General features: G+C 49.7%; 2 protein-coding genes across 3 annotated transcripts in view; both read left to right on the plus strand.

The window, feature by feature from the left end:
• Positions 1 to 13,822, plus strand: part of LOC140380800 (V-type proton ATPase subunit d 1) — a 371,409-nt gene that overhangs the window by 52,380 nt on the left and 305,207 nt on the right. The window lies entirely within an intron of this gene.
• Positions 1 to 13,822, plus strand: part of serinc4 (serine incorporator 4) — a 48,635-nt gene that overhangs the window by 25,471 nt on the left and 9,342 nt on the right. The gene's annotated exons all lie outside the window — the stretch shown is intronic.

Raw genomic sequence — 13,822 nt, forward strand, 5'->3', positions numbered from 1 at the left:
GAGGGTGCACGGTCGATTCCTGGACCAAACCACATGATCTCTGTGGGTGGAGTCTGCATGTTCTCCCCGTGTTACCGGGTTCTCCGGCTCCTCCCACCGTCCAATCACATGCAAGTGTGAGGCAAATATATCATATAAAGTTCAGCTTAGACATAAAAGCAGCTCATAATTCAATATAAGACCATAAAGCATGTTTAGCATCTATAGTGCCAGGATGTAATATCATGTATATTCTAATGTATATTCTAACGTATATTCTAATGTATATTCTAACGTATATTCTAATGTATATTCTAATGTATAGAACACGTGTAGGACTGTAGGTCGTTTATGTTCATATTCATATTTAGAAGCATTCTGAAAGTTCTTGATTTGAACTACGTCCGAAAAGAAGATCAATAAAAAGTATGAATAAACCAGAACTCTTTTCTGTGGTTAATAAACATAAATATACATTAGGATCACAGTGACATCACAGTGACATCACAGTGACATCACAGTGACATCACAGTGACATCACAGTGACATCAGAGTGACATCACAGTGACATCACAGTGACATCACAGTGACATCACAGTGACATCACATTGACATCACAGTGACATCACAGTGACATCACAGTGACATCACAGTGACATCACAGTGACATCAGAGTGACATCACAGTGACATCACAGTGACATCACAGTGACATCACATTGACATCACAGTGACATCACAGTGACATCACATTGACATCACAGTGACATCACAGTGACATCACAGTGACATCACATTGACATCAGAGTGACATCAGAGTGACATCACAGTGACATCACATTGACATCAGAGTGACATCACAGTGACATCACAGTGACATCACAGTGACATCACAGTGACATCACATTGACATCACATTGACATCACAGTGACATCACATTGACATCACAGTGACATCACATTGACATCACAGTGACATCACAGTGACATCACATTGACATCACAGTGACATCACATTGACATCACAGTGACATCACAGTGACATCACAGTGACATCACATTGACATCACAGTGACATCACATTGACATCACAGTGACATCACATTGACATCACAGTGACATCACAGTGACATCACAGTGACATCACAGTGACATCACAGTGACATCACATTGACATCACAGTGACATCACATTGACATCACAGTGACATCACATTGACATCACATTGACATCACAGTGACATCACATTGACATCACATTGACATCACAGTGACATCACATTGACATCACAGTGACATCACATTGACATCACAGTGACATCACAGTGACATGACATTGACATCACAGTGACATCACAGTGACATCACAGTGACATCACAGTGACATCACAGTGACATCACATTGACATCACAGTGACATCACATTGACATCACAGTGACATCACAGTGACATCACAGTGACATCACAGTGACATCACAGTGACATCACAGTGACATCACATAGACATCACAGTGACATCACATTGACATCACAGTGACATCACATTGACATCACATTGACATCACAGTGACATCACAGTGACATCACAGTGACATCACAGTGACATCACATTGACATCACAGTGACATCACATTGACATCACAGTGACATCACATTGACATCACAGTGACATCACATTGACATCACAGTGACATCACATTGACATCACAGTGACATCACAGTGACATCACAGTGACATCACATTGACATCAGAGTGACATCAGAGTGACATCACAGTGACATCACATTGACATCACATTGACATCACAGTGACATCACAGTGACATCACAGTGACATCACAGTGACATCACATTGACATCACATTGACATCACAGTGACATCACATTGACATCACAGTGACATCACATTGACATCACAGTGACATCACAGTGACATCACAGTGACATCACATTGACATCACAGTGACATCACATTGACATCACAGTGACATCACAGTGACATCACATTGACATCACAGTGACATCACATTGACATCACAGTGACATCACATTGACATCACAGTGACATCACAGTGACATCACAGTGACATCACAGTGACATCACAGTGACATCACAGTGACATCACATTGACATCACAGTGACATCACATTGACATCACAGTGACATCACATTGACATCACATTGACATCACAGTGACATCACATTGACATCACATTGACATCACAGTGACATCACAGTGACATCACATTGACATCACAGTGACATCACATTGACATCACAGTGACATCACAGTGACATCACATTGACATCACAGTGACATCACAGTGACATCACATTGACATCACAGTGACATCACATTGACATCACATTGACATCACAGTGACATCACATTGACATCACATTGACATCACAGTGACATCACAGTGACATCACATTGACATCACAGTGACATCACAGTGACATCACATTGACATCACAGTGACATCACATTGACATCACAGTGACATCACAGTGACATCACAGTGACATCACAGTGACATCACATTGACATCACAGTGACATCACATTGACATCACAGTGACATCACATTGACATCACAGTGACATCACAGTGACATCACATTGACATCACATTGACATCACAGTGACATCACAGTGACATCACAGTGACATCACAGTGACATCACAGTGACATCACAGTGACATCACATTGACATCACAGTGACATCACATTGACATCACAGTGACATCACATTGACATCACAGTGACATCACAGTGACATCACAGTGACATCACAGTGACATCACATTGACATCACATTGACATCACAGTGACATCACAGTGACATCACAGTGACATCAGAGTGACATCACAGTGACATCACAGTGACATCACAGTGACATCACATTGACATCACAGTGACATCACATTGACATCACAGTGACATCACATTGACATCACAGTGACATCACATTGACATCACATTGACATCACAGTGACATCACAGTGACATCACAGTGACATCACAGTGACATCACATTGACATCACAGTGACATCACAGTGACATCACAGTGACATCACATTGACACCACAGTGACATCACAGTGACATCACATTGACATCACAGTGACATCACAGTGACATCACAGTGACATCACAGTGACATCGTTGCCATGACAACGGATGAAACTTTTACATAAGGATTTTGCAACTTAATCAATGTTTACTTTGTATTATTCTTTTTGTTTTATCGTTTGTTGCTATGTCTCTATATTCTGTGTATCTAAACAGCAAACAAACAGCTAAACTCTTAACAAACAGCTAAACTCTTAACAAGCAGCTAAACTCTTAACAAGCAGCTAAACTCTTAACAAACAGCTAAACTCTTAACAAACGGCTAAACTCTTAACAAGCAGCTAAACTCTTAACAAACGGCTAAACTCTTAACAAACAGCTAAACTCTTAACAAGCAGCTAAACTCTTAACAAGCAGCTAAACTCTTAACAAGCAGCTAAACTCTTAACAAACAGCTAAACTCTTAACAAACAGCTAAACTCTTAACAAACAGCTAAACTCTTAACAAGCAGCTAAACTCTTAACAAGCAGCTAAACTCTTAACAAGCAGCTAAACTCTTAACAAACAGCTAAACTCTTAACAAACAGCTAAACTCTTAACAAACAGCTAAACTCTTAACAAACAGCTAAACTCTTAACAAGCAGCTAAACTCTTAACAAGCAGCTAAACTCTTAACAAACAGCTAAACTCTTAACAAACGGCTAAACTCTTAACAAACAGCTAAACTCTTAACAAACGGCTAAACTCTTAACAAGCAGCTAAACTCTTAACAAGCAGCTAAACTCTTAACAAACAGCTAAACTCTTAACAAACAGCTAAACTCTTAACAAACGGCTAAACTCTTAACAAGCAGCTAAACTCTTAACAAACAGCTAAACTCTTAACAAACAGCTAAACTCTTAACAAACGGCTAAACTCTTAACAAACAGCTAAACTCTTAACAAGCAGCTAAGCTCTTAACAAACAGCTAAACTCTTAACAAACAGCTAAACTCTTAACAAACAGCTATACTCTTAACAAACAGCTAAACTCTTAACAAACAGCTAAACTCTTAACAAACAGCTAAACTCTTCTAAAGGGTTTGTTCATATTGTCTGTTGTTACTGGCCACGCCCCCTTCAACCGCTCCAGGCAAAGAACAAACTCCTTTTGCTTCGTTCTGCAGCCGTGAAGTCGGAGTCGATGTCGAGACGGATGTTAGTCGTTGTTAGCTTCATCGTGAAGGTCAAACTCATCGTGTTGAATCAATAGTGAAAGTGACATTTACAAATATATTTTTATACAGTATAAAGTTTTCCAGTCGCATTCAACTCATTTGTGTTTAAATCCATTCTCCCTCACGTTCCTCTCGCTCTGACCATCGTCCTTCACGTTCCTCTCGCTCTGACCATCGTTCCTCACGTTCCTCACGCTCTGACCATCGTCCTTCACGTTCCTCTCGCTCTGACCATCGTCCTTCACGTTCCTCTAGCTCTGACCATCGTTCCTCACGTTCCTCTCGCTCTGACCATCGTCCTTCACGTTCCTCTCGCTCTGACCATCGTTCCTCATGTTCCTCTCTCTCTGACCATCGTCCTTCACGTTCCTCTCTCTCTGACCATCGTCCTTCACGCTCCTCTCGCTCTGAGCATCGTTCCTCACGTTCCTCTCGCTCTGACCATCGTCCTTCACGTTCCTCTCGCTCTGACCATCGTTTTTCACGTTCCTCTCGCTCTGACCATCGTTCCTCACGTTCCTCTCGCTCTGACCATCGTTCCTCTCGCTCTGACCATCGTCCTTCACGTTCCTCTCGCTTTGACCATCGTTCTTCACATTCCTCTCGCTCTGACCATCGTTCTTCACGTTCCTCTCGCTCTGACCATCGTTCCTCTCGCTCTGACCATCGTTCTTCACGTTCCTCTCGCTCTGACCATCGTTCCTCACGTTCCTCTCGCTCTGACCATCGTTCTTCACGTTCCTCTCGCTCTGACCATCGTTCCTCTCGCTCTGACCATCGTCCTTCACATTCCTCTCGCTCTGACCATCGTTCCTCTCGCTCTGACCATCGTTCTTCACGTTCCTCTCGCTCTGACCATCGTTCTTCACGTTCCTCTTGCTCTGACCATCGTTCCTCTCGCTCTGACCATCGTTCCTCTCGCTCTGACCATCGTTCCTCTCGCTCTGACCATCGTTCCTCACGCTCTGACCATCGTCCTTCACGTTCCTCTCGTTCTGACCATCGTTCCTCACGTTCCTCTCGCTCTGACCATCGTCCTTCAGGTTCCCCTCGTTCTGACCATCGTTCCTCACGTTCCTCTCGCTCTGACCATCGTTCCTCACGCTCTGACCATCGTTCCTCACGTTTCTCTCGCTCTGACCATCGTTCCTCACGTTCCTCTCGTTCTGACCATCGTTCCTCACGTTCCTCTCGCTCTGACCATCGTTCCTCACGTTCCTCTCGCTCTGACCATCGTTCTTCATGTTCCTCACGCTCTGACCATCGTTCCTCTCGCTCTGACCATCGTTCCTCACGTTCCTCACGTTCCTCTCGCTCTGACCATCGTCCTTCACGTTCTTCTCGCTCTGACCATCGTTCCTCACGTTCCTCTCGCTCTGACCATCGTTCCTCACGTTCCTCTCGCTCTGACCATCGTTCCTCACGTTCCTCTCGCTCTGACCATCGTTCCTCACGTTCCTCTCGCTCTGACCATCGTTCCTCACGTTCCTCTCGCTCTGACCATCGTTCCTCACGTTCCTCTCGCTCTGACCATCGTTCTTCACGTTCCTCTCGCTCTGACCATCGTTCTTCACGTTCCTCTAGCTCTGACCATCGTTCTTCACGTTCCTCACGCTCTGACCATCGTTCCTCACGTTCTTCTGGCTCTGACCATCGTTCTTCACGTTCCTCACGCTCTGACCATCGTTCCCCACGTTCACTCGTTCTGACCATCGTTCCTCACGTTCCTCTCGCTCTGACCATCGTTCCTTACCTTCCTCACATTCCTCACGTTCCTCTCGCTCTGACCATCGTCTTTCATGTTCCTCTCGCTCTGACCATCGTTCTTCACGTTCCTCACGCTCTGACCATCGTTCCTCACGTTCTTCTCGCTCTGACCATCGTTCTTCACGTTCCTCACGCTCTGACCATCGTTCCCCACGTTCACTCGTTCTGACCATCGTTCCTCACGTTCCTCTAGCTCTGACCATCGTTCCTTACCTTCCTCACATTCCTCACGTTCCTCTCGCTCTGACCATCGTTCCTTACCTTCCTCACGTTCTTCTCGTTCTGACCATCGTTCCTCACGTTCCTCTCGCTCTGACCATCGTTCCTTACCTTCCTCACATTCCTCACGTTCCTCTCGCTCTGACCACCGTTCCTTACCTTCCTCACGTTCCTCTCGCTCTGACCATCATTCTTCACGTTCCTCACGCTCTGACCATCGTTCCTCACGCTCTAACCATCGTCCTTCACATTCCTCTTGCTCTGACCATCGTTCCTTACGTTCCTTTCGCTCTGACCATCGTTCCTCACGTTCCTCTCGCTCTGACCATCGTCTTTCACGTTGCTCTCGCTCTGACCATCGTCTTTCACGTTCCTCTCGCTCTGACCATCGTTCCTCACGTTCCTCTCGCTCTGACCATCGTTCTTCACGTTCCTCTCACTCTGACCATCGTTCCTCACGCTCTGACCATCGTTCCTCACTCTTTGACCATCGTTTTTCACGTTCCTCTCGCTCTGACCATCGTTCCTCACGTTCTTCTCGCTCTGACCATCATTCCTCACGTTCCTCTTGCTCTGACCATCGTTCTTCACGTTCCTCACGCTCTGACCATCGTTCCTCACGTTCCTCTCGCTCTGACCATCGTTCCTCACGTTCCTCACGTTCCTCTCGCTCTGACCATCGTTCCTCACGTTCCTTTCGCTCTGACCATCGTTCGTCACGTTCCTCTCGCTCTGACCATCGTCCTTCACTTTCCTCTCGCTCTGACCATCGTTCCTCACGTTCCTCACGCTCTGACCATCGTTCCTCACGTTCTGACAATCGTTCCTCACGTTCCTCACGCTCTGACCATCGTTCCTCACGTTCCTCACGCTCTGACCATCGTTCTTCACGCTCTGACCATCGTTCCTCACGTTCTGACCATTGTTCCTCACGTTCTGACCATCGTTGTTCACGTTCCTCACGCTTTGACCATCGTCCTTCACGTTCCTCTCGCTCTGACCATCGTTCTTCACATTCCTCTCGCTCTGACCATCGTTCTTCCAGTTCCTCTCGCTCTGACCATCGTTCTTCACGTTCCTCTCGCTCTGACCATCGTTCCTCTCGCTCTGACCATCGTTCTTCACGTTCCTCTCGCTCTGACCATCGTTCCTCACGTTCCTCTCGCTCTGAGCATCGTTCCTCACGTTCCTCTCGCTCTGACCATCGTCCTTCACGTTCCTCTCGCTCTGACCATCGTTCCTCACGTTCCTCTCTCTCTGACCATCGTCCTTCACGTTCCTCTCTCTCTGACCATCGTCCTTCACGCTCCTCTCGCTCTGACCATCGTTCCTCACGTTCCTCTCGTTCTGACCATCGTTCCTCACGTTTCTCTCGCTCTGAGCATCGTTCCTCACGTTCCTCTCGTTCTGACCATCGTTCCTCACGTTCCTCTCGCTCTGACCATCGTCCTTCACGTTCCTCTCGCTCTGACCATCGTTCCTCACGTTCCTCTCTCTCTGACCATCGTCCTTCACGTTCCTCTCTCTCTGACCATCGTCCTTCACGCTCCTCTCGCTCTGACCATCGTTCCTCACGTTCCTCTCGTTCTGACCATCGTTCCTCACGTTTCTCTCGCTCTGAGCATCGTTCCTCACGTTCCTCTCGCTCTGACCATCGTTCCTCACGTTCCTCTCTCTCTGACCATCGTCCTTCACGTTCCTCTCTCTCTGACCATCGTCCTTCACGCTCCTCTCGCTCTGACCATCGTCCTTCACGTTCCTCTCGCTCTGACAATCGTTCCTCACGTTCCTCTCGCTCTGACCATCGTTTTTCACGTTCCTCTCGCTCTGACCATCGTTCCTCACGTTCCTCTCGCTCTGACCATCGTTCCTCTCGCTCTGACCATCATCCTTCACGTTCCTCTCGCTCTGACCATCGTTCTTCACATTCCTCTCGCTCTGACCATCGATCTTCCAGTTCCTCTCGCTCTGACCATCGTTCTTCACGTTCCTCTCGCTCTGACCATCGTTCCTCTCGCTCTGACCATCGTCCTTCATGTTCCTCTCGCTCTGACCATCGTTCCTCTCGCTCTGACCATCGTTCTTCACGTTCCTCTCGCTCTGACCATTGTTCTTCACGTTCCTCTCGCTCTGACCATCGTTCCTCTCGCTCTGACCATCGTTCATCTCGCTCTGACCATCGTTCCTCTTGCTCTGACCATCGTTCCTCACGCTCTGACCATCGTCCTTCACGTTCCTCTCGCTCTGACCATCGTCCTTCAGGTTCCCCTCGTTCTGACCATCGTTCCTCACGTTCCTCTCGCTCTGACCATCGTTCCTCACGCTCTGACCATCGTTCCTCACGTTTCTCTCGCTCTGACCATCGTTCCTCACGTTCCTCTCGTTCTGACCATCGTTCCTCAGGTTCCTCTCGCTCTGACCATCGTTCCTCACGTTCCTCTCGCTCTGACCATCGTTCTTCATGTTCCTCACGCTCTGACCATCGTTCCTCTCGCTCTGACCATCGTTCCTCACGTTCCTCTCGCTCTGACCATCGTCCTTCACGTTCTTCTCGCTCTGACCATCGTTCCTCACGTTCCTCTCGCTCTGACCATCGTTCCTCACGTTCCTCTTGCTCTGACCATCGTTCCTCACGTTCCTCTCGCTCTGACCATCGTTCCTCACGTTCCTCTCGCTCTGACCATCGTTCCTCACGTTCCTCTCGCTCTGACCATCGTTCTTCACGTTCCTCACGCTCTGACCATCGTTCCTCACGTTCTTCTCGCTCTGACCATCGTTCTTCACGTTCCTCATGCTCTGACCATCGTTCCCCACGTTCACTCGTTCTGACCATCGTTCCTCACGTTCCTCTCGCTCTGACCATCGTTCCTTACCTTCCTCACATTCCTCACGTTCCTCTCGCTCTGACCATCGTCTTTCATGTTCCTCTCGCTCTGACCATCGTTCTTCACGTTCCTCACGCTCTGACCATCGTTCCTCTCGCTCTGACCATCATCCTTCACGTTCCTCATGCTCTGACCATCGTTCCCCACGTTCACTCGTTCTGACCATCGTTCCTCACGTTCCTCTCGCTCTGACCATCGTTCCTTACCTTCCTCACATTCCTCACGTTCCTCTCGCTCTGACCATCGTTCTTCACGTTCCTCACGCTCTGACCATCGTTCCTCACGTTCTTCTCGCTCTGACAATCGTTCGTCACGTTCCTCTCGCTCTGACCATCGTTCCTCACGTTCCTCACGCTCTGACCATCGTTCTTCACGTTCCTCTCGCTCTGACCATCGTCCTTCACGTTCCTCACGCTTTGACCATCGTCCTTCACGCTCCTCTCGCTCTGACCATCGTTCCTCACGTTCCTCTCGCTCTGACCATCGTTCCTCACGTTCCTCTCGCTCTGACCATCGTTCCTCACGTTCCTCTCTCTCTGACCATCGTCCTTCACGTTCCTCTCGCTCTGACCATCGTTCTTCACGTTCCTCACGCTCTGACCATCGTTCCTCACGTTCTTCTCGCTCTGACCATCGTTCGTCACGTTCCTCTCGCTCTGACCATCGTTCCTCACGTTCCTCACGCTCTGACCATCGTTCTTCACGTTCCTCTCGCTCTGACCATCGTCCTTCACGTTCCTCACGCTCTGACCATCGTCCTTCACGTTCCTCTCGCTCTGACCATCGTCCTTCACGTTCCTCTCGCTCTGACCATCGTTCCTCACGTTCCTCTCGCTCTGACCATCGTCCTTCACGTTCCTCTCGCTCTGACCATCGTTCCTCACGTTCCTCTCGTTCTGACCATCGTTCCTCACGTTTCTCTCGCTCTGAGCATCGTTCCTCACGTTCCTCTCGCTCTGACCATCGTCCTTCACGTTCCTCTCGCTCTGACCATCGTTCCTCACGTTCCTCTCGCTCTGACCATCGTTTTTCACGTTCCTCTCGCTCTGACCATCGTTCCTCACGTTCCTCTCGCTCTGACCATCGTTCCTCTCGCTCTGACCATCGTCCTTCACGTTCCTCTCGCTCTGACCATCGTTCTTCACATTCCTCTCGCTCTGACCATCGATCTTCCAGTTCCTCTCGTTCTGACCATCGTTCTTCACGTTCCTCTCGCTCTGACCATTGTTCCTTTCGCTCTGACCATCGTTCTTCACGTTCCTCTCGCTCTGACCATCGTCCTTCACGTTCCTCTCGCTCTGACCATCGTTCCTCTCGCTCTGACCATCGTTCTTCACGTTCCTCTCGCTCTGACCATCGTTCTTCACGTTCCTCTCGCTCTGACCATCGTTCCTCTCGCTCTGACCATCGTTCCTCTCGCTCTGACCATCGTTCCTCACGCTCTGACCATCGTCCTTCACGTTCCTCTCGCTCTGACCATCGTTCCTCACGTTCCTCTCGCTCTGACCATCGTCCTTCAGGTTCCCCTCGTTCTGACCATCGTTCCTCACGTTCCTCTCGCTCTGACCATCGTTCCTCACGCTCTGACCATCGTTCCTCACGTTTCTCTCGCTCTGACCATCGTTCCTCACGTTCCTCTCGTTCTGACCATCGTTCCTCACGTTCCTCTCGCTCTGACCATCGTTCCTCACGTTCCTCTCGCTCTGACCATCGTTCTTCATGTTCCTCACGCTCTGACCATCGTTCCTCTCGCTCTGACCATCGTTCCTCACGTTCCTCACGTTCCTCTCGCTCTGACCATCGTTCCTCACGTTCCTCTCGCTCTGACCATCGTTCCTCACGTTCCTCTTGCTCTGACCATCGTTCCTCACGTTCTTCTCGCTCTGACCATCGTTCCTCACGTTCCTCTCGCTCTGACCATCGTTCCTCACGTTCCTCTCGCTCTGACCATCGTTCTTCACGTTCCTCTCGCTCTGACGATCGTTCTTCACGTTCCTCTAGCTCTGACCATCGTTCTTCACGTTCCTCATGCTCTGACCATCGTTCCCCACGTTCACTCGTTCTGACCATCGTTCCTCACGTTCCTCTCGCTCTGACCATTGTTCCTTACCTTCCTCACATTCCTCACGTTCCTCTCGCTCTGACCATCGTCTTTCATGTTCCTCTCGCTCTGACCATCGTTCTTCACGTTCCTCACGCTCTGACCATCGTTCCTCACGTTCTTCTCGCTCTGACCATCGTTCTTCACGTTCCTCACGCTCTGACCATCGTTCCCCACGTTCACTCGTTCTGACCATCGTTCCTCACGTTCCTCTCGCTCTGACCATCGTTCCTTACCTTCCTCACGTTCTTCTCGTTCTGACCATCGTTCCTCACGTTCCTCTCGCTCTGACCATCGTTCCTTACCTTCCTCACATTCCTCACGTTCCTCTCGCTCTGACCATCGTTCCTTACCTTCCTCACGTTCTTCTCGTTCTGACCATCGTTCCTCACGTTCCTCTCGCTCTGACCATCGTTCCTTACCTTCCTCACATTCCTCACGTTCCTCTCGCTCTGACCATCGTTCCTTACCTTCCTCACGTTCCTCTCGCTCTGACCATCGTTCTTCACGTTCCTCACGCTCTGACCATCGTTCCTCACGCTCTAACCATCGTCCTTCACATTCCTCTTGCTCTGACCATCGTTCCTTACGTTCCTTTCGCTCTGACCATCGTTCCTCACGTTCCTCTCGCTCTGACCATCGTCTTTCACGTTGCTCTCGCTCTGACCATCGTCTTTCACGTTCCTCACGCTCTGACCATCGTTCTTCACGTTCCTCTCGCTCTGACCATCGTTCCTCACGTTCCTCTCGCTCTGACCATCGTTCTTCACGTTCCTCACGCTCTGACCATCGTTCCTCACGTTCCTCTCGCTCTGACCATCGTTCTTCACGTTCCTCTCGCTCTGACCATCGTTCTTCACGTTCCTCACGCTCTGACCATCGTTCCTCACGTTCCTCTCGCTCTGACCATCGTTCTTCTCGCTCAGACCATCGTTCTTCACGTTCCTCTCGCTCTGACCATCGTTCTTCACGTTCCTCTCACTCTGACCATCGTTCCTCACGCTCTGACCATCGTTCCTCACTCTCTGACCATCGTTTTTCACGTTCCTCTCGCTCTGACCATCGTTCCTCACGTTCTTCTCGCTCTGACCATCATTCCTCACGTTCCTCTTGCTCTGACCATCGTTCTTCACGTTCCTCACGCTCTAACCATCGTTCCTCACGTTCCTCTCGCTCTGACCATCGTTCCTCACGTTCCTCACGTTCCTCTCGCTCTGACCATCGTTCCTCTAGCTCTGACCATCGTTCCTCACGTTCCTCACGCTCTGACCATCGTTCTTCACGTTCCTCACGCTCTGACCATCGTTCCTCACGTTCCTCTCGCTCTGACCATGGTTCCTCACGTTCCTTTCGCTCTGACCATCGTTCGTCACGTTCCTCTCGCTCTGACCATCGTCCTTCACGTTCCTCTCGCTCTGACCATCGTTCCTCACGTTCCTCACGCTCTGACCATCGTTCCTCACGTTCTGACAATCGTTCCTCACGTTCCTCACGCTCTGACCATCGTTCCTCACGTTCCTCACGCTCTGACCATCGTTCTTCACGCTCTGACCATCGTTCCTCACGTTCTGACCATTGTTCCTCACGTTCTGACCATCGTTGTTCACGTTCCTCACGCTTTGACCATCGTCCTTCACGTTCCTCTCGCTCTGACCATCGTTCTTCACATTCCTCTCGCTCTGACCATCGTTCTTCCAGTTCCTCTCGCTCTGACCATCGTTCTTCACGTTCCTCTCGCTCTGACCATCGTTCCTCTCGCTCTGACCATCGTTCTTCACGTTCCTCTCGCTCTGACCATCGTTCCTCACGTTCCTCTCGCTCTGACCATCGTTCCTCACGTTCCTCTCGCTCTGACCATCGTCCTTCACGTTCCTCTCGCTCTGACCATCGTTCCTCACGTTCCTCTCTCTCTGACCATCGTCCTTCACGCTCCTCTCGCTCTGACCATCGTTCCTCACGTTCCTCTCGTTCTGACCATCGTTCCTCACGTTTCTCTCGCTCTGACCATCGTCCTTCACGTTCCTCTCGCTCTGACCATCGTTCCTCACGTTCCTCTCGCTCTGACCATCGTTTTTCACGTTCCTCTCGCTCTGACCATCGTTCCTCACGTTCCTCTCGCTCTGACCATCGTCCTTCACGTTCCTCTCGCTCTGACCATCGTTCTTCACATTCCTCTCGCTCTGACCATCGATCTTCCAGTTCCTCTCGCTCTGACCATCGTTCTTCACGTTCCTCTCGCTCTGACCATCGTTCCTCTCGCTCTGACCATCGTCCTTCACGTTCCTCTCGCTCTGACCATCGTTCCTCTCGCTCTGACCATCGTTCTTCACGTTCCTCTCGCTCTGACCATCGTTCTTCACGTTCCTCTCGCTCTGACCATCGTTCCTCTCGCTCTGACCATCGTTCCTCTCGCTCTGACCATCGTTCCTCTCGCTCTGACCATCGTTCCTCTCGCTCTGACCATCGTTCCTCACGCTCTGACCATCGTCCTTCACGTTCCTCTCGCTCTGACCATCGTTCCTCACGTTCCTCTCGCCCTGACCATCGTCCTTCAGGTTCCTCTCGCTCTGACCATCGT

This window comes from Eucyclogobius newberryi, unplaced genomic scaffold (genome assembly GCF_026437365.1).
Source record: "Eucyclogobius newberryi isolate DKJ021-1_F unplaced genomic scaffold, fEucNew1.0.hap1 SCAF_5, whole genome shotgun sequence".
NCBI lineage: Eukaryota > Metazoa > Chordata > Actinopteri > Gobiiformes > Gobiidae > Eucyclogobius > Eucyclogobius newberryi.